General features: G+C 34.9%; 1 protein-coding gene across 3 annotated transcripts in view; it reads right to left on the minus strand.

Annotated features, from left to right (window-relative positions):
- LOC140447633 (uncharacterized) overlaps positions 1–21985 on the minus strand; it is a 453196-nt gene that overhangs the window by 80072 nt on the left and 351139 nt on the right. The window contains exons 1-2 of one of the 3 annotated variants that reach the window (XM_072540394.1): positions 6475–6548; positions 6229–6374 (exon numbers count right to left, since the gene is read on the minus strand). The exons of the other annotated variants lie outside the window; for them this stretch is intronic. The gene's annotated coding sequence lies outside the window, so the exon portion shown is untranslated. Of the gene's footprint in view, positions 1–6228; positions 6375–6474; positions 6549–21985 lie in introns of those variants that run through there. 3 annotated transcript variants of the gene reach the window in all.

The raw sequence follows: 21985 nt of genomic DNA on the forward strand, positions 1-21985 counted from the left end.
ATTTTCTTTATTTAATTATATTCTATTGTTCATGTATTATTGCATCTTATTGAGATGTATCTAAGAAAAGCAAGGGAATGTTATATATTTTTTTGTTAATGAAAATTAATTATAAAGGTATGTTAGTTGTTAATGGATATATCAGTCAAGTTAGTTATCTGTGATATAGTATTGTTCTTGGTATCTGATTTAAGTAACAAGTGGTATATATCGCTTAGATTCTTAATGTCACTCTTAACATTAATGGAGAAATCGTTAAGGAAAATATAAGACATTTCAATGAACTCTCTTTTAGATTTATTGTTCTCACGGTGGAGAATTGTAGTGTTCGTATAGTCCATGAGATGACCAGTGGAATGGACATGTTTGGCTAATGCACAACGGTCAGGGTGAAGTCGAGAATCACTTTTGTGTAGTGTAATACGTGATTTCAATAATTGAGATGTTTGACCGATGTAGGAATTGTTGCAAGAGAGACATGGAATGTTGTAGACAATATTACTAAGCCTATCTATGGGAGTCTTATCTTTTATCTTAGAATAAAGATTATTAATTGTTAGGGCTGATCTACAAGCCACATTAAGTTTAATGTTGTTATTATTATTGCCAAAGCTATTTTCAACACTTTTCAGAATCCTTGTTAACCCCGGAGTGATATCTCTGAAATATGATAATGAAAAATATTTGTTTATAGGAGTATCCGAGACTGGGTTCCCACTTAAGACATCAGGATCAGCATTGTTAGTCGCGAAGGAAGGTGAAATATCTTCGTCATGGATAGTATTAAACAAAATCTTATTAACTAATGGTGTTGGATAAGCGTTTGAAATAAAAAGTTTCTGTAGGATTTGTAGGTTTTTTGTATGAAATGTAGGATCTGATAGTTTTGTTACTCTATTTTTCATTTGTTTGATTAAGTTGACTTTGGTAGAATTATTATAGTATGAGTTGTAGTTGAGGTATCTACCAGAATGGGTCGGTTTTTGATACCAATCTATTTTAATGTTGTTGTTTTCCCTGATCATCCTTATGTCGAGAAAGGGGACGGACCAATTACCATCTTCCCTCTCTATAGTGAACTGGATGTAGGGGTCATAACCATTAAAAGTATCTAATAGTTCATCTACCTTGTCGTTGGGTATAGCCAAAATGATATCATCAACATATTTTTTAATAAATGGAATATTAAAGGATAGTAAAGGAATGACTGAGTCTAATACATAATCCATAACGTAAGTTGCAATGATAGGAGAAATCTTAGCTCCCATAGGGGTACCGAAAGTTTGTTGATAGAATTTATCATTAAATGAGAAGTAAGTGTTGTTAAAGAGAAATTCGACGATGCTGATGAATCTGTCGTAAGACATGGAACAACAACCTCTAATACGGTCCCAGTTGATCTCTATTGATGTCAAACATATTCCTAGATGAACATTGCTGAATAAGGATACAACGTCAAGGCTAACGAGGACATAATTTGATGGTAGTATGTAGCCATTATATTTATTTACCATCTCAAAGGAATCTTTAATGTAATATTGACTTTCATAATTATATGCAGTTGACGTTTAAGTTGTATTTGCTTGCTTCTAGGTTCCATTTTTCTAAGTTGTACTTCAGTTTTTCGGCAGTTTCCGCAATTAATACTATGTCGTCTGCAAATATACACATCTCAGCGTTTATCATTTGCATTCTGTTCCAACCGATGCAGTATTTCTTGAATGTTTTCTTACATTCTTTCACTATCTCATCTATTACATTTATGAATAGCATTGGGCTAAGACTTCCCCCTTGTCTAACTCCTTGAGTTGTTTCAAATGGTTCTGACTGTATATTTAACATTCTTACTGTATTTGTTGTTTTCATGTTATACTCTTTGTTGCTTTAATCAATTCTTCACTTACTTGCTTCTTCTTTAGGCTTTCCCATATATCTTTTCTTTTGACTGAGTCGAATGCTTTTTCCATGTCTATAAAGGTAAGATATATTTTTCTATTTTTCTTTAAGGCTTTTTCTATTACTTGTTGCATGGTGAATATATGGTCTTCTGTGTTGTGTCCTTTCCTGAATTCACTTTGTACGTCCTCTAATTTATGTTCTATTTCTTTTTCTTTTCTTTTTCTTTTATTTTTTAAACTCATTAAAACTTTTTATCTTTGAATATTTGAAATCTTACAAATCATTAAACAATCAATCAAATTCAAATGAAATAGGTCACCAGGTATATCTTCCACATCTACATTTAACATGCCCTATAATTTACCTAATGACGTTTCTTAATCTTACTACAACTGGAGCAAATACAATGAAATTGTAAGAAAAATAGTAAAATAAAAATTTTATTTTCCCATACAAACATATGGTACCTGCCAAATAGGGTACATTCAGAAATTTTAAATATTAAACAAGAAAGATAGCTTAGACTATGAAGTATTCCTATTGAAGACCTGTAGTAGGTATGGCAATTAAATTCTTTGGTCTGTCATTTACTCTTTTATTTTAGTTTATTATCTAGACATAGTTTTTTTTTTGTAGATTGATATATCTTTCTAATAAAATTTCTGAACGCATAATTAATATTTGACAGTAAACAAATATTATTAATTTCTTTCGTGACTTATAAAAGTATTGTGATTTACCATTTTTGTAGTGTAATTAGTGAAATAGTTTAGTATGCTCAAGAATTTTTTAAATTTACAGTGCCAAGGAGAAGACTGCCTAACTTGGGCCGTAGAAATTAAGCAAATGTGCGACGAGCTACGTCACGTGTTAACCGCACTGATGAGCAACGAGACCCAGAAATGATGCATGTCAGATTTGAGTTCTAGAGTGACATAAAATAAAGTAGATACGCTTAGAATGGAACGAGTTTGTGAACATCGAACACAATAATAGCGAGCACTACACAATGTAATTCAACGATGAAGCAGAAAAGGTACCCCTGTGATCCTGGAACGAGCTGCATTCCACTACGAGCCGAAAATAATTATGGTACCGATAATTGGTGGTATTGGTGTAAAGATTGGGGAAATGACAATTATTTGTCAATATTGTAAGGCGTTAAAATACAGTGGTGAATCTATCGGATTAGGTTGTCCTGGTGGAAAGGTAAAGTTGTCAACAAGTGATACCATTACCTGATCCATTACAATTATTAGTTTAGGGGATGGAAAATGATTCTAAACACCTCTTCGATAACATTAAAAAATATAATTATTTTTTTCAAATAACGTCATTTGGCGCTGCGCATATTGCACAGGACAATTTCATCCCCACTTTCAAGGCATAATAGTTTTTAAAGAACATTAAATTTATTTTAGAAATAATTTACCAAAATCTGAACAATTACAGATACAAGCATAAACTCGCTAAAATTACTTACTGGAATTAGATCATTAATTCTTAAAAAGAATTATTGTGTGGGCAATACAGATGCACACAGACTAGTTTGGTTAGTTGGCTAGTTTTAGGCCAGATTAAATTGATTCCATAATTTCAGCTAAAATTCTCGATGAAACTATTAAACCAAAAATTGCATGCAGTAGTGAGCAAATACATGATACTTAACTTGCGGAGTTTTTAAGAACCACTCACCCTGTATGGTCGATGGTCCAAGCGATAGAAGTGTTCCAGTTGCGGGCAATGGGCGATAGGTAGTTGTGATAAAAGGCGAAGATTTTGATATAGACAATCGTTGGATTGTGCCATACTCACCAATATTATCCAAAGCTTTTGGGGCTCAATCAATATGGACTATTGTAATTACGTTAAGTCTATAAAGTACATATGTAAATAAGTTATAAACAAAAGTAGCGATATGGCCATCTTCGCTGTAACTAATGCAAATGACGAAGTGTCTCAGTATCAGATGAGTGACTATGTAAGCAGCAACCAAGCAATTTGGAGCATCTTTTCATTTGCGACTTATGAAAGGCACCCTAAAGTAAGTCATTTGGCAGTTTATCTAGAAAATCGACGAGTGTACTTCAATTAAAAGAATGCGGTAGACAAAGCGGCGTGTCCACCTTTGACTACATTAACAAGTTTCTTTCCAGTTTGTCAAGCATATGTTTTTGTTCGCACTTTGTTATATGCTAATATGCAAGGCTATTTCACATGGAATGCATCATCGAAATCGCTTCAGCGTCGTAAACAATTAATACTGATTCAAGGACATCCAAAATGTATTTTCTTCATATATTACAGGACGCATCTATAAGTATCCAGATAATAACGAACGTTATTATCTGGACTATTATTGACGAGAATCAGATCGCAAAATCAAGAAGCCCTACCGTTGGCTTCATCTGGAATAGTTGTAACTTTATTAGAAAGTGGCAAACTGCACATTCTGCCTTAAAGTTGGCCTTAATTATATAAATAAAGGAAACACCAGCCTTCAAGATCGCCAAAAATACACAATAGCGATGATTTTACAGGTATTCAGTTTAACGTTTGGGGCGAATGTACGATGGCCCACAAGATGGAATTGGAGGCACTGGACAGAACTTTAAAAGATATTCGTGACGACCAAAACATTTTTGGTGAAGCCATGATTCTATTATCAGATGATTTTCGTCAGACTCTTCCCATTAGTCCCCTATCAACTGCTATGGACGAACATGGCTTTAGGCTAAACACATGCCTAAAATCATCCAATTTGTGGCAATACGTATAGATGCTCCAATTGACAACTAAGATGCAGATATTTTTGCAACCAGATCAAAGTACAATCGTGTTTTAGAAGCAGTTGTGAGACATTGGAAATAGTAAAGTCGCTAATGACATCTCGATCGGATTCATCACATTAACCAGAGATTTATGTTGTGTACCTTACGGACCCGAAAGAGGAACTTATTCAGCGAGTTTTTTCAGACATAGAGCAATAGTTCAATAACCATAATTTGTTAAAATAAACGAGAAATATTTGTGGCAAAAAATACAGATGTTGATGATCTTAATGCGACCATTTATAATTTTCTTTCTAAAAAGTTTTTTCGTTCTAATCAGTTGACAAAATTATAAATCAAGATAGTCAACTATCCTAGAGTTTTTGAATTTATTGCAATTGCATGGACTCCCACCTCACCATTTATAATTAAAAGTAAGATCAGTTCTCACTATGCAATTAACCGCGACTGTGCAATGAAACGAGACTGACTGTGAAAAAACTGGTCATTAAGGCAACGATCATCAAGCGTAAATATAAAGAAGAGGATGTCTTGATCCCGCGTATACCAATGATTCCAACGGACTTACCATTTAATTTTAAGCGTCTACTATTTTCCATGCGTTTGGCTTTTGCAATGACGATAAACAAATCGCAAAGTTAATCGTTGGAAGTTTGCGGAATCAACTTGCAATTTTCATGTTTCGCGCATGGACAATTATACGTGGCGCGTTCACGCGCCGGAAGGCCGTCATCGTTGTATATTTACGTACAGCAAAAAATAATTATTTATCAGAAAGCAGTACATTGATTCAACTTTTTTTATATATGATACTTTGAGTATTTTTTTTTTGGTTTTTTGTTAATTTTTAGTTAGTGAACTTTGACGCATTATTTAATTCTAACACTGTACTAAGTTCGCCGGCTAAGGGTTAGCTAGTATAAACATTGCTATAAAATTACATGTGATTGATTTATTACTCTGCGTAATTATTTTACAATTAAATACAAACTTTAGGGAGTGTAATTGTAAACTATTTCAATATTAAGACATACTTCAGAATAGGAACAAATTCTTGTCGTGTAGAGATGATTTTACTATAAAAATAGTGTGCTGCAAATATATAATAGTAATTAAGAAATTTTTATATAAGTTGATTTCGTGTGCATTACTACCAAAGCAACCAGAACAAGCAATAGGTAGATCTAAATTAGTTAAGCAAACTGTTATTATACGTTCATTATGAAGAATGGTTTTAATGATCTGTTTTCTCATCAGGTTTAAAGACGTTTTAATATAACAACAAATTAAATTTAGTGTCTTTTTTTATAATCAATACCACCACATCTTTCTTTGCGTTTTGGTTATAAAATATTTCGTGATTCTGCATATTTTTTTATTATTAATTGTCTGATATGCTCAGGTTTTTCCTTAACACCACTTATAAAGCTTTTGAAAATTCATTTTTAAAACAAACTAATGAACAATGAAAGGTGCAGTGAATGAAACTTTTTACAGCATCAAAGCTAAAGTGGCTATATGTGAATCTTTGATTTACCGTTTCTTTTTTAATTTGCGAGTTTTTTGTTTAATTAATTTTCGCAGCCCGTAGATATTGGTGGCATCCGGCATCATCTTTTTCATTTTGTTCCATATCAAAAGTTTATTTCTTTATACCAATTTACACAACAATTTGGCTGAAACCTAAAAAAAATAAAAGATTTAAAAAACATATATGCTAACTAAAATAAATATAAAAATGATATTAAAATTTGAAATGATAAAAACAAAGGATAGAACATACTTCAATTTGCTACGAAACTAATAAATGGAAATTTTTCAATAAATATGGGAAAACTGCTTACGAAGAACAGTAAACATTTTGTCTATCTGTAAATTTTTAACTGAAACGATATACAAATAGGATTTCTTTAAGCCGAACATTTTTGTCTTAATATATTCATGAGGTCGCATAATAATGTTCTAAAAATAAAAGTCGCAAGTTTTAAGAATAAGAAACTAGTATAAAAATACGCCATGCTCATGGCTGGTCCCAAGGTAATATTAAGATTGGACAATCAGTATACGATAATTTCCTAGCATCACTAGTGCGAGACAACGAAGTTGTCGTTAATTCCTATTCAAATTAGTCGTATAAACGAGACACATAGAAATATGAGTAAGTATCTTAACCAAAGTGCAAATATGTTTAGTTTACGTCAATAAAATGTAGCGACACGTCCTTGTAATGGCCATACAGGTTTCTAAAAATTCTAAAATCTATCTTAATATGGAAAGAGCTATCCTAATCAATGAAATTGGTCATAAAAGGAGTATCCTAATTTTAATATATAAACAAGAATCTGGATTAATATTATTTCTTTCATAAAGTCCTTTTTCTTCTTCGTGTTCAATGTGCTTGGCCGCACGTTGGCAATAGACTGCACTCTTCAAACCAGTTCTTCTTCTTCTACGGTTCTTCTATAGAGCCAGTTCTATAGTCCAAATTGAGCCTTGGCCTTCTTTATTTTTTGCTTCCACCCTTGCTTGTCTGTTGCTGATCTTCTCCATGCACGGACTTCTAAAAGGACTCGTGCGTTGGTTTTTACTGTGTCTTCTCAGCGCTTTCTTGGCTTTCCAAGCGGTCTCTTTCCCTGCATTCTAGCATTCAGTGCTCTTTTTGGTAGGCTACCCTCTCCCATTTTTATCACATGTCCGGCCCATTGCAATCTTTGTATTCTAATGAAGTCTGAGAGTGGTGCTTCTTTATAAAGTTGATAAAGCTCGTTGTTGTATCGACTTCTGAAAATTCAGTTTTCCCTCATAGGTCCTAGTATTCTCCTCAGTAATTTCCTTTCGAATGTATCGAGTTTGCTTTTAGATGTTTCTTTCAGGACCCATGCTTCACTGCCATAGCATGTTATTGGTCGAATTAAGGTTTTAGATTCTCATCTTTGTATTTCGGTGGACATTTTTAGACCGTTTTAGACCATTTTATATGGGAGAGGACAAAATAAGCTCTGTTTTCCTGCGTTATTCTCTTCCGTATTTCTCCATCTTCTGATCCGTCGGCATATATTTCTACTCTCAGGTATGTAAACTTTCCTACCGTTTCATATATAATATTTTGTAACTTCATGTATAATATTTTGTGGCACTATATTTCTTCGTCTGTGTCATTATTTTTGTTTTTTCTGTGTTAATTTCCAGACCTAGCACTTTTGTTTGCGTTTTTAACTCTGCGTATGTTTCCTGTGCTCCTGTTGATGTTCTACTCATATTATTAATATCATCGGCATAAGCGGCCAGTTGAACCGTTCGATTGGTCAGTAGGTTTCCTCAGTAGGTCCAGTTTGCATTTGCCTAACCGCATACTCCAGTGCCAGGTTAAACAAAGTTGGGGCCAGCCCATATTCCTGCGTTAATCCCTGCGAAATTTTGAAAAAGTCTGTTCTGTGGTTTTGTATTCGTACCCATGTCTGAATTTCATCCAATGTGGCTTTAATGAGTCTAATTAGCTTGTGTGGTATTACCAATTCAGTCAATATATTGTAGAGTTTGTTCCTTTTGACTGAGTCGTATGTCTGTTTGAAATCTACAAACGCGTTGTGAACATCAATGTCATGTTCCCATGATTTACCCAAGATCTGTTTGACTGTAAATATTTGATCCAGTGTCGATCTTCCCCGTCGGAAGCCCGTCTGATACTCTTCAATAATATTTTCTGCTGTACATAGTAGAAAAATTCCACGGTAGTTTTTGCACTGGAGTTTGTCTCCTTTCTTACAGATCGGGCATACTGTACTTTTCTTTCAGTAGGGTATTTTCTCTTCTTGCCATATATCTTTGATGAGCGCGTGGATGTGACTTGCTAGGTGGTCGCCACCTACCTTATACAATTCTGCTGGTATTTCGGTGGTATTTCAACTCCCGGGGATTTATTGTTTTTCTGGGCCTTAATAGCTTCGAGAACTTCCTCTATGGTTGGAGCTTCTACTCCATTCCCTACTTCATTCTCTTCTATGTAGTTCTTACCCATTTCATCCTCCATGTCTACTTGTGTACCAAGTAGGGTCTGAAAATAATAGTTCCAGGTTTCTGTGACTTTCTGTTGGTTACTGATTATTTGCCCACTTTCATCTTTACATAGACTTGTTTGAGGTTTATATCGACTTTTTATCTTTTTTAGGTATTCGTAAGCCCCTCTAATTTCGTTGTTTTTGAAATTTTCCTCCATTTTTTCTATTTGTCCATTTTCATAGGCTCTTTATTTCTACATATCTTGTCTGCTTTCCGTCTTGCGACTTCAAATGATGTTCGTCTTTCCCGTGTTTTTCTTGTTATATACATTTTGTTTGCTTCATTTCTTTCCTCTATTGTTTGTCTGCACTCGTCATCAAACCATGCTCATCTTATCGCATTTTTCTTGGTTCCCAGGGTGGACGCTGCTACTGTCGGTTCTGCAGTTTTGATATTATTCCATTTGCCCTCTATGGAGTGCAGTTCTAGCATCCTTAACTCATTTGCGACTTCTTCTTCGAACTTCTCTTTACATTCCTGAATCTTCAGTTTTTCCAGGTCCAGTTTGTTTGTTCTTCGTTGTCTTTCGTTTCTATGTTTGTTAACTCTGCATCTAAATTTGGTTTGAAGTAAAAGATGCTCTGATCCACAGCATGCTCCTCGTCGTGTTCTCATATCTGAGATACTACTGGCTGCTCTTTTGTTTATCAGCACGTGGTCGATTTGATTGGTTTTGTTTCCATCTGGTGACATCCATGTCATTTTGTGTATGTCCTTATGTGGGAAGCATGTGGAACTTATAACCATATTTTTATTGGTGGCAAAATTTATCAAAAACTCTCCATTCTCGCTTGTTTCATTGTGCAGTGGGGGAATATTGCGATTACGTCTCTCATATTACACCAATCCCTTACGTTTCTTAGCCATGAGTGTTGTTTTCGTCCTTCCCCTAAGGATAGGTAGGAAATGTTTCCTTAACTATGTTAAGAATTTCTCGTTCTCAACCTGTGGCTTTTAAAATTGCTTCAGTAGTGGCATGTGCGGTCCATGGCACTCGTAAGAGTCTCCATAAAGTCCACATATCAAATGCTTCAATGTGATTCAGTGATCTAACCTTAAGAGACCACGTCTGCGCTGCTGAAGGTAAAATAGGCCACGTGCAGCACTTCACAGCATAATATTATCATTAAATCTTCATTTGTCCTATGCTGGACATAAATCCTTTTCATATCATTTCATAGATGGAAAATCTATTTTGATCTTGTGCCTGTTGCATCCAATTCCTATGGCAATGTTTGAGATTGTCAGTCCAACATGTTAGTGGACGACCTCTCCTTCAGTAGGCATTATGTGTTAATCCGCTTTGTTCATCTGTTATCTGCCATCATAGCCACTGCATGCCCAGTTCTACTTCAGTGTTACTATTCTCTCTACAGCATCAGCTAGTCCAGATCTTCATCGTAGCTTGCAGTTTGGGACCTTGCCGCGCAGTGAAACGCCCAACTCTGAACGCTCCATCGCCCTTTTAGCCACACGGATCTTTTGCACTGTTCTCCTTGTCATGGTCAACGTTTCCGCTTCATACGTCAACACTGGCAAAACAGCCTAATTAAAGGTTTTTCTTTTAAGACATATACGACATACGACAAAGAAGCTTAACTGTTTGGTTATCTTTTTCTATGCGAACCTCGGGACCTAGGTATTTATAGGCCATTACCTGGTCCATTGATCTCGTTTCTACGCATATATCTTCGCTGACTACAAGATTTGTCATCATCTGGGTTTTAGATACCTATATTTATTTTCAATCCCCCTTATAGTGAGAAGAGGTAGAGCTGATTCAGCTATTAGCACAATACCATCTGCAAACCTCAGGTTGCTAAGTTTTTCTCCGTTTATGTTTATGCCCTTGTCGGTCAGTCTTGCCCTTTTACATATATATTCCAAAAGCATAGTGAACAGTTTCAGTGATATGGTGTCCCGCTGACGTACTCCAGGTTGTATCGCGAATTTCTGAGTTTGGGATCACCCACTCTAACACTAGCTGTTTTGTTTTGGTATGTATCTTTAATTATATTTATATACCGATAGTTAATTCAGCATTCTGTCAAGACCTCTAACATTTTTTGTTAATTTATTGTGTCAAGAAATGAAAAACAATACGTCCCCCGGAGTCGACGAAATAGTGGCAGATGCCTTGAAAGTGGCTGAAAAAAATTATGGCAGATGCTTGCCAAACTATTCACTAGATGCCTGCAAGAAGCAGTAATACCAAGTCAGTGCCATAACGCAGAAATTATCCTGCTTCAGTCCATATAACAGGCGGGTTTTAGAAAAGACAACGGAACAAACGATCACTTATTGGTAATAAAATATCTTATAGAAAAATATACTGAGTTTAATAAACCACTAGCTTTAGTATTTGTGGATTATGAAAAGTCCTTTGACACCATAAATTATAACATATAGTCTAAGGGTAAGTGGGAGACTGAGCTAATAGGAAATTTTATGTTTGACAAAAATGTTCTTCATCGCAAACTCGTTGTTCATTGACCGTGGTGCTCAGATATTTAAATCGTGACACCCGTTCATCGACTGTCAAGATAGTATTGATTATTGGCTCTCGATCTATTGCCACAATTTGGTCTTAGTAGCTTTAGTCTTAAGCTCAAAATGTTTTTCAGTGGCGTCAATCTTATCTAGCATATGGTGCAGACCCTCCAAGGTTCGTGGTAAAATTTTTTATTAGAATTCCGTTTATTTTAACGTCTCTACTTTCTCCTTTGAGAGTCATTTGGAGTATCTTTTCCACGTATATATAAAAAGTACTGCTAAAAATATGCAGCCCTGACGTACTACTTTACATACATTAAAGGTATCCGTGGATAGATCTCTTTTGATTTTTATTTTTGCGGTTTGATTTCGATATAATTCTTGTATGACTCTGATGTATGTTGTGTCTATTCCTATTTCATAGGATATCGTGCTAAACGTTAACAAAAGCTTTCTAATAATCTATAAAACATACAAAAACATATTTGCATTTATCGTAGCCCCTCTGAATCTCTTGTTCTCTTTGAAGAAACTGAAGGGCTGAGTGTCAATAGATCGCAGCGTGGAAACTGCTCTACCAGGTACAACATCCTGCCAGGTACATAAGTCACCTACAGATAATTCCAACTTCCAACATCGAAAAGATTATAATATCTATGTTCGTCCATTTAAAGATCTGATCTACTGGCAAGAATCGATCTACCGTAAACTAGTGCGAAAATCGTGGCCTTTTCGGAACCCGAAGAGATATCGTTGCCACCTTTGACTAGAAAGGATATGGCCTTAGAGGCATTCAGACATAATCCACAGATAGTAGCGTCACACCATTACCCGCTCGAGTATTGTGTCAACCAAATGTCCAAACCTACGGTTTCTCTCGTACTAAGCAAGATTACTATCGCAATGATGAGTCTTCACAAAAGTAAACCTAACTTATGTCACGACGGTCTAAACCTAGCTCACGTTGCTTCTCTATGAGTGAACAATCAAACGCTTGGCGAATTCTGCTTCGCAATGATAGGAAGAGCCAACAGAGAAGGATCAAAAACCGACATGAACGCTTGGCCGCCATAAGCCAGTTATCCCTGTAGTAACTTTTCTGACACCTCTTGCTGAAAAATCTTCAACCCAAAAGAATCGATAGAGCGTGCTTTTACAGTCCCTATTCATATTGAACATCAAGATCAAGCCAACTTTTGCTCTTTTGCTATACGCGTGGTTTCTGTCCTCGCTAAGCTGGTCTTAGGACACCTGCGTTATTATTTGGACAGATGTACCGCCCTAGTCAAACTCAAGGCTAAAGGTAAGTTGATGCCCGAAACACGAACGCTAGCCAGGTATCCAAAAGGCAAGCCTTATCGAAACCATGAAACCGACGAACGGCACAACGCAACGAAACATCACTCCGTCCCCTGAGTTCAACAATACCGTGATAGTCGCCACCGATACTTACCGAGTAAGTAAAGATATAACGAAGAAAAACTTTTACAGCATGTCATAAGAGTTACTATACTTAAGTCTATAATCACTACAGTCTTTCGGATGTACCTTTTTCAGAGTTGTAAAAGTCGATTTAAACTAATACATTAGATGTTTATGGTTGACGATTTTAAGAACTTCGGCAAGCACATTATTATGACCCGGACTCTTTCGATTCTTCATTGCTCTCAGAGCTTGTTAAACCTCAGATTCAAGAATTTCTTTGTCAGACAATTCTTCCCAGTTGGCAATTTGTCTAGTCTCTCTCGAGTCTTCAAATAACAATTAAGCATATCTTTTCCATGTCTTGCATAGCTCTATCGGATCCAATTTTCATTATGTTGTGGGTGCTTTCTTTGTGATATCAGCTATTTCTTTAATCTTTCTATGAAAGTTTTTTATACAGACTAGGCTCTCGACATGCAGGCTTTCCGATCTTGACATCCGGAAATTATTCAGTTTTCGATATCTTGTTTGCATTTTTGTTACTAAGTTCTGTTTAGTTCCGAATACTTTTGATGTTGCTATTGGATTTTGGCCATCCTTCTATCCTAGCAGAGTATCTTATTGGCCATCCATAATTTATTTTTCTTTGTTATTGTTTGTTATAGAAGAGTATCGGAAGCTGTTTGAGTGTTATGTGTTATGTTGCTCCATATGTCATCTGAACATTCGAATTGTCGTGGATTGTTACTTGCGCATATCTCTAATCGTTGGTTCCCACAATTTATTAATGTTATATCTCAACGTTATTATTGATTTTTTCGATATTTTCGTTTCGTTTAAATTAAAAGCCAGGAATCAGAAGGTTGTTGTCGGAGTCTATGCCAGTACCTAGATAAGCGGCGACCCGTTTAATAGTGTTTTAATATCTCCTATTGATTAATATGGGTATAACATGGGATATAATGAGAACTGACATAACGGACCAACTACATCCAGACAGAAATAAAACGAATAATAGCAATTACTAAAAGTACTTTTGTAGAACTACAAGAGCAGAATTGTGGACACTAAAACTATCAAGTATGAATAGAATTGAAGCATTGTAAATGTGGATTCATAGAAAGATGCTGAAGATACCTTGAACAGCAAAAAAACTAATGAGGAAGTACTAAGAAGGTTTAACAAAGATAGCGAATTGCTAAAGACTGTGAAACATCGGAAAATTTCTTATCTGGGACATATGGAGAGGAGAAATCGATAGACAATATTACAACAAATCCTTAAAGGTAAAATAAAAGGCCGTAGATGTGTAGGAAGAAAACAGGTTTCTTAGTTAAACAACATTCGTGAATGGACTAAGATATCAAATGCAGGACAATTATTCCATGTGGAAGAAGATCGAGAAGCCTTCCCAATGGTGATCGCCAACGTGGGATAACTCTGGTATGGCACGTGAAGAATATCTTAGTGGGATCTTCACGTATATATCTGTAAGGATGAAGTTTATAAAACGTATTTTTTATGGCCATGTTCTCCTCTCTACAGAATGGAAGCAGTTGTTCCCCTCGTTCGTTTCTATCGCCAAGTGCAAAAGCACAGACTACATCATCAACTTCACCTCTACCAACTTTGGCATTGAAGTCATTGATAATCCTTGAATTTTTAGAGATTTTTGCAACTCTTGTATTTGTCTGTAGAATTTTTCCTCTTCGTTGTCTAGTTTCATCTATTCATATACCTAAATAATACTTATATTGACCGGGTTGGAATTTATTTGCAGAATAAAACTCTTTCTGAATACCTGAGAACATTGCATCATTGCACATGGATTTTTTTATACTTTTTAGTTACGAAAAAAATTATACCATTTCCATGGTTTGGATTAAAAAATTTAATCTCATCTGCTGTTGTGATAATTTTATTTTATTATGCAGTGCAGATTGTACAGTACTTGATTGCCTATTCGGGCGTTAAAATCCCCCAATATTATCGTCTTCCCTTTGACTTGATCTACTGCTTGTGTATAAACGAATGGACACTAAATAGAAAAAAAAGAATGGAATAACCACATAAGCGGAATGCTGGAGACCCGTGTCGTCAAAATAGCAAGAGATAAGTCCCCAATCGGCAGAAGAAGTATCGAACGATCGCTCAAATGATGGAGTGACAAACTTCCATAGAGATATTAATCCGCAACTGAACAAGAAGACTTGCTAATAAAAAGGAAAAAGAGGAGACGAAGAAGTCAACTAGAAGAATAACTCGTAAATCACAATAAAGTAAACTAAAACTATTAAACACATTAATTTATCCTATTGCCATATATTCAACCGTTCCAAGATTGTTGAAGAAGCCAATTGTTGAATGGAGACCAAGAGCAAATAAGAGAAGTAGAGGCAGACCTCAAACCAGATCAATTGATGACATCAACCGAATGGCTGGTCAAGAATGGATGCAAAAATCAACGAAAAATAAATGTGTAGATACACCTAACGGAGACTTAGGTACATCCGACGATGGGGAAATAGCTGATGATGATGATGAAGACGATTACCACATATGCATCTCAGACATGGATTTTTAATGTCGTCAATACTAAAAAAATATAGATGCATTCGACATGCAGGTTAACAGAAAAATGATACAAATATTAAACACAATTTCAATTAAAAAGCAGCTAATGGTCAACACAACAATGAACAAAAATAGGGCAGTCCAATCTCAGTGACATAACCACAGAACAGAATTCTAGGAAAGCTGGTGGTTCATGATAAAATTAATAGAAAACGAACTCGAGGAAGGTTTTCCACATACTAGGTGGATCAAGTCAGAGGAATCATTGGCCAGGGTCTACACGAAGCTTCCCTAATAGTCCAAGATAGAAAAGGATTAAGAACCACGATCCGAACAATCGAGATATGATGTCCCTATACTTTTTCGAAATTCAACAGACAAAAGCAGAAAACGATGTTGCGTGATTATTATTATATATTTGTATTATATGTTTTGCAATTGACACATTAATTGCAAATCACAGCAGGAGAGGGGACGCCTCTCAGGTCGTAAACATACGAAAACCTCGTGAAGAAATCCTAGAAAGAAAAAAATCTAATTTGGGAATATGCACATGAAATACTAGAACTCTATTTGCGGCTGGTAAACTTGACAATGTAATTCAAGAAATGAAAATAATGAAGATAGATCTACTGGGAATCAGTGAATTGAGATGGCCAGAGTCAGGCATATGTAAAAAGGACGATAGTATATTATATTATTCCGGTAACCACACAGCAGACTGCTGCCCTGACTGTAGATAGAAAATATGACGATGAAGTCCAAAAGCTCTATGATCAAATCCTAGACATCTTACAGAAGCTTAATAAACATGAAATTGATATATTATAGGCGACTTCAATGCAAAAATTGTAGAAGGTCGACGAGGTCAAACTTTAGGTCCTTATGGTCTTGGACAACCTAACGATCGAGGACAGAGATTGTATGAATATTTTAAAGATAACGACATTGTCATTGCAAACACCAAGTATAAACTACATACGCGACGACCATTTACTTGGGAAGCTCCATTTGATGATAACAGCAGCCCTGGATCTTCAAGAAGCCAAATACATTATATACTTGTAAGTGAGCGCTTCCGAAATGCCGTCAAAAAAGTCACTACAGTTAAAGAAGAAGATATTGGATCGGATCACCAACCTCTTGTGGCAGATATGCCATAAACTATGGTAAAAAGGAATCCATTGATAAACACCAATATAATTAATTTTGACGATATAAGCATAAAAAAAATCATTAAAAAATAATTAAACAATAGAATAAAGAACAACTAAAAGATCCATAGGAACTATGGAATGAATTTTAAAACCAAATTAACAAAATCTCCACAAACAATGACTATATAAGTAACTTAATCAAGAAAAATCAATGGATGATAGAAGACATTTTGAAATTGATAAAAGAAGTTCGACTCATAAAATCGAATGAAACAGAATATAGACTCTACAAAAAACTAAAAGGAAGATAAAATTAGCCAAAGAAAAATGGATGAGAGAAAGGTACGAGGAAATTGAGGATGTGATATCTAGGCACGACTTTTTTAATGTGCACAAAAAAGTAAAAGAAATAAGTAACACATTTAAAAAACGAGTTTACTCTGTACTAGTTGACAATCACAACAAAATTATTGTAAATGAGAACGAAAGAAGAAGATGACAGAAATAATATTATCGAATCCTACCAAAATTGTACCGACGGCCCAGAAATGAAGAAATCAGAGGTAGAACACACTTTAAAAAATGCTTAAATTAAGAAAGCTTGTGGTCCAGATGATATACCAACTGAGTTGCTATAGCTAATAGATACAGATAACATCCATCTTTGTTACAATATCTAAAAAACCCAATGCTAGAAAATGCTCAGAATATCGATTAATTAGCCTAATGAGCCACACTCTTAAGATTTTCCTAAGAATACTCCACAACAGAATTAGACTAAATGCGAAGAAGATCTCGAAGATACCAAATTTGCTATTAGAAATGCTATGGGAACTAAGGAGGCACTTTTTGTGCTAAATATTCTATTACAGAAATGCCGTGATCAAAGAAAAGATGTGTTTCCATGGTTCGTTGACTTCGAAAACGCATTCGATAAGGTACAGCACGTAAAACTACTGTAGATGCTAAAAATTATAGGAATAGATGACAAAGATATTCGTGTCATTAAAAATCTGCACTGGAATCAAACTGCTATCGTAAAAATTACACCGACGAAATCTCCATACAACAAGAAGTCAGACAAGGTTGCATTTTGTCCCCAAAATTGTTCAATGTTTACTCGGACCCAGTTATTTAAAAAGGCACTTGAGAGACAGTCACATGGAATTAAAATCAACGGGGAACTACTTAATGTCATAGATACGCGGAAGATACAGTAATTCTGTCAGAAAATATTTAAGGTCTCCAAATTCTTATTGATCGTTTTCACGAAGTAGGAGAAGAAATGGGCATTAAAATAAACTTAAACAAAACCTAATTTTTAGTCTGTAGTCGTAACCCATATTCAGATGCAGAGTTTTAATTAAATAGAGTCCAAGTTGAAAAACTTCACAAAATTACATATTTGGGAACTGTGATAATGGACTAACTAGATCCAGACATAAAAATAAAACGAAGAATAGCAATTACTAAAACTACTTTTATGAAAATCAAGATATTTCTTTGCAATAATCATTTCAGTTTAGAACTAAGACAAAGAATGGTTGTGTTATATTTGGTCTGTACTTTTGTATGGACAGCAAGAAAAACTAATGAGGAAGGATAAAAAAGGTTTAACAAAGATAGATAATTGCTAAAGAGTGTTAAACACCGGAAAAGTCTTATCTGGGACATTACCTGAGGGGAAATCGATATACATTATTATAACTGATCCTTAAAGGCAAAATAGAAGGTTGTAGATGTGTAGGCTTGTTTAAGAAACATTCGTGAATGGACTGAGATATCAAATGCAGGACAATTATTCCATGTGGCAGAAGATCGAGAAGCATTTGCAATGATCGCCTACGTCGGATATCTCTGATGTGGCACGTGAAGAAGTGATTATTATAAATACAAGTGATGATTTACATTATTTTTTCTATTTCTTATACTAATCTTGATTCTATTTATAACATTCATTACTTATATAATAATGTAAAAAATCTATCCAAGTTTCACAGTATAAGATGTTTAATTTTTTTGACAACTAAGCTTTATTTCATGGTAAATGAATTCAGTTCCCGCAGTGATCACAAAGAAGGAAAAAAGCATACTTCATAATAGAATTAAGTAAAAAAGATGAATCTAAAATTCATTAGAGATATCAGATACATAACTGTAATATATTTCAGCAAAAATGTTGTATTTAAATTGGTATAGACACAACAAGAAATAATAAGTGTACTATTGTCGATTAATATAATTCAATAATAGTCTATATCAATTTATTTAAATAACATTCATATATCAGAAATTAAAACAACTATAAATCTATAATTTTTCACAAAAACCACTTTTGTTTATAAATTACACTACAAAAATAAAATATTAAATCAAAAACAATACTGAATAACGAATAGTTCATTATTTTTGTGTTTTTATTTTCGATAACGTTTTCAATCATTTCAAAATTTTTCTTCCTTTAGAGTGGTGTATCAGTTAAACCATCTGCTTATTTAATAACAGTTTGCTCTTTTTGTTTGTACGTTTTAAATGTTGATCAATTATTGTTATTGTTAACTTATTGATAAGTCTCATTTCAGTTACGTTGATATATTGTACATATTTTAGCAATTAATAAAACAAACAGTTCAAGTTTTTCATATTTATTACGACGAGATATATTTACAAATAAATAAAAACAGAAGCAGCAATCATGATACAATTATTTAACAAAACGACTACTGCACTGCCCCTTGTACTATAGTGCGCCTCTGGAGTTCGCTCTGAACTGTTTTCTGAGCCATAAAAATTAACTGAATAAATTTTTGGGTAAGCGAACTAAGCTCCTGTACTTTGTTTTTATGATATTGTTCTGAAGCTATTTTCGTGTGGAATCTATAATGAGTATTAATTATAAGCATCTTAATAATGTTTTGTATTTTGTGGACGATTTCCGAAGTGACAATTTAAACCTCAAAATAAACTTATTTTAAAGTAAAATTGTAAAATTTACAATAAAAATATTAAATTGTTTTTATGATATTTTAGTGACATAGGTAATCATTAAAAATGACGGACGGGAGCTATTTCGTAAACTAAGTTTAAATGGTAATCCCATTTAATGAGAGCCAGTAATGCCTCAGTCAGGGGCGGAGTAAGGCCTAAGCACCCTATTATAGGCATGTGCATTAGAGTGGATCGATAATGGCTAAATTTAAAAAAAATTGACAAATTGATTTGGAATACCTACCAAAAGTTGAATTTAGTAACAACAATAAAAAAGTATTATTACGACTTTTTGATAAAATTACATCTTCTGCCCTCTACCGGCCTTAGAAGAAATGGAGAAAAAAAGATGTTGGCATTATTAACAGAAGCCCGGTCCTGGCGGTCGTGGTTTGTTTAGTCTAGTCGCAGGGCTGCTGCGACTTTCAGTAATGTTTGATGATTATGCCAAATTTCCTACCTTGGCCAAAATCTGTGACCGCTATGGACAATGCTACACGACCTTGAAATTGTTACCAACGCTAACACGAAAAAGTTATAGACAGAAATAATAGAGACCGATTAAGAAAAGGTTTTATGAAAAACTCCCCCGAAACTTTAAAGGCCATATATTTTGAACTAAAGACAAAACCTTCGTTATCGAAAATACTGAAGGCAAGCCCCACAGAAGAACTGCATTCGAAGAGCACGTTTCATCAGTTCAAGAGCCAGGCTCTATATTTTTAGATCACAAAGTACCCATTTCTAGATCGCTCTAAGCGTTTGTCAAAGAATTTTCAACTTTTTGGAGAGTTATAGATATAATCTGGACGAACTAGTGGTAGTAGGCTGTGACGGAACTGTGGTAAATACCGGAAGAAAAAATGGTGTAATTTCTCAACTAGTGTTAAAGTTAGGTCGCCTTTTACAAAGATTTGTCTATTAGCTTCACGCTAATGAATCGCCTTTAAGACATTTTTTCCAAAAAGCTTAACGGTCAAACCCAAGGTCCAAGAGCTTTTACAGGAACTATAGGAAATCAAATAGTGCAGTGCAAAAATATGCCAGTTGTAAACTATAACATTATTGACTGTGAGTTACCCGAAGTACATTTAATTGACTTGAGTCCGATCTGAAATATTTGTTTCAAATTTATGTCACAATTTCTACAGGAGAATGTTCGGTCGATTTATTAAACCGAAGCACTGGAAAGTTCAATTCACTGAAAATATTCCAACACCGGGAGGAATTAGACAAAGCGACAGTTTAAATCTCTTCTTGTTTACCTACTCATGGCAAAATTATAAACACAGTAACATCTCTCAATCTCAGATACAGAATGGGCAACAAAAGAATAGGTATGGTGTGTTGAGCAGATGATGCAGCAATTACTGCCAAATCAGAAGATGATGATCTTTGGAGACAGCTCTTTCAGTTCTTTCAAATAAGCCGCCAACTAAATATGGCCATTGCTACCAACAAAACTAAATGTATGACGATAGCAAAAGATCCACTCAGATGTAAGTTAGTGGTTGAGAATAACCCCATAGAACAGGTGATGCAATTCAGATATCTGGGCATAGATACATCAAGCACACACGACCCAGTAAAGAACCTAAGGAGTCAGATCAACAAAGCATCCGCATTGTCGGGATGTCTGCGGGAAATAGTCTGGTCAAATCCGTATATCCGCACAGATAGTAAAATTACAATCTACAAGACTTGCATACGACCGATCATGACATATGGCATAGAAGTGCGCGAAGATACCAACAAAACGAAACAGATGCTAAGGGTTGCCGAAATAAAAACCCTAAGAACAATAGTGGGCAAAACAAAAAGAGACAGGGTGACAAATACAAACGTCAGAGAGCAGTGCAAAATTCAAGATATTGTAAGATGGGGAAGGCAGCGTAAGAGGCTGTGGTACAATCATGTAAGACAAATGCATGAGAATAGACTGCCAAAAATTGCCCTAGAAAATAACTCGCCTGGTTCAAGACCTCCCGAAAGACCACCTAAAAGATGAAGGGATAGTTGGGAATCTACCTCCCAGGAAATTAACCAGAAGAAGCTTCAGAATTAATCAGATCGAAAGATGTCCAAGAAGTAGAAGAAGACTGGACAGTTGAGTCATTCTCAATGGCTCACGTTGGCGAATCACATTCTACGTCTTTATGTTAGTACTGAAAATCCAAGATCAGAATTAAATAAACTGGCCAAATTTATTGTCACGGTTTATGCTCCTTTATGGCTTCAGATTAAATGCAACTTATCATGTGTAAATGGTGCAAAGCATGTTTTACAAACAATAAAACGAGAACAAATTTTGAAAAGTGTTGTAGACCCTGTAATTCAAAGAATTGCCTACTGTATACATCTGGAAAATCTTCTGCATGACACTCTCCCGCATATAAGAGATCTTTCTCGTATTCTCAATGCAAAAATTAAAACCAATAATGATTCATCTAATATCCGACCTTTTATTATGCCATCATATGCAGATGACTATATTGATCTTATTAATTGGCAAAACAATAAAATAATTTGCCCTCCATTGCTTCACAAGTAGCTTTTGAAAGTAGAGGATTTGAAAAATATTATTTCTGGTTCTCCTGA

Source organism: Diabrotica undecimpunctata, chromosome 8 (genome assembly GCF_040954645.1).
Source record: "Diabrotica undecimpunctata isolate CICGRU chromosome 8, icDiaUnde3, whole genome shotgun sequence".
In the NCBI taxonomy this organism is placed as follows: domain Eukaryota; kingdom Metazoa; phylum Arthropoda; class Insecta; order Coleoptera; family Chrysomelidae; genus Diabrotica; species Diabrotica undecimpunctata.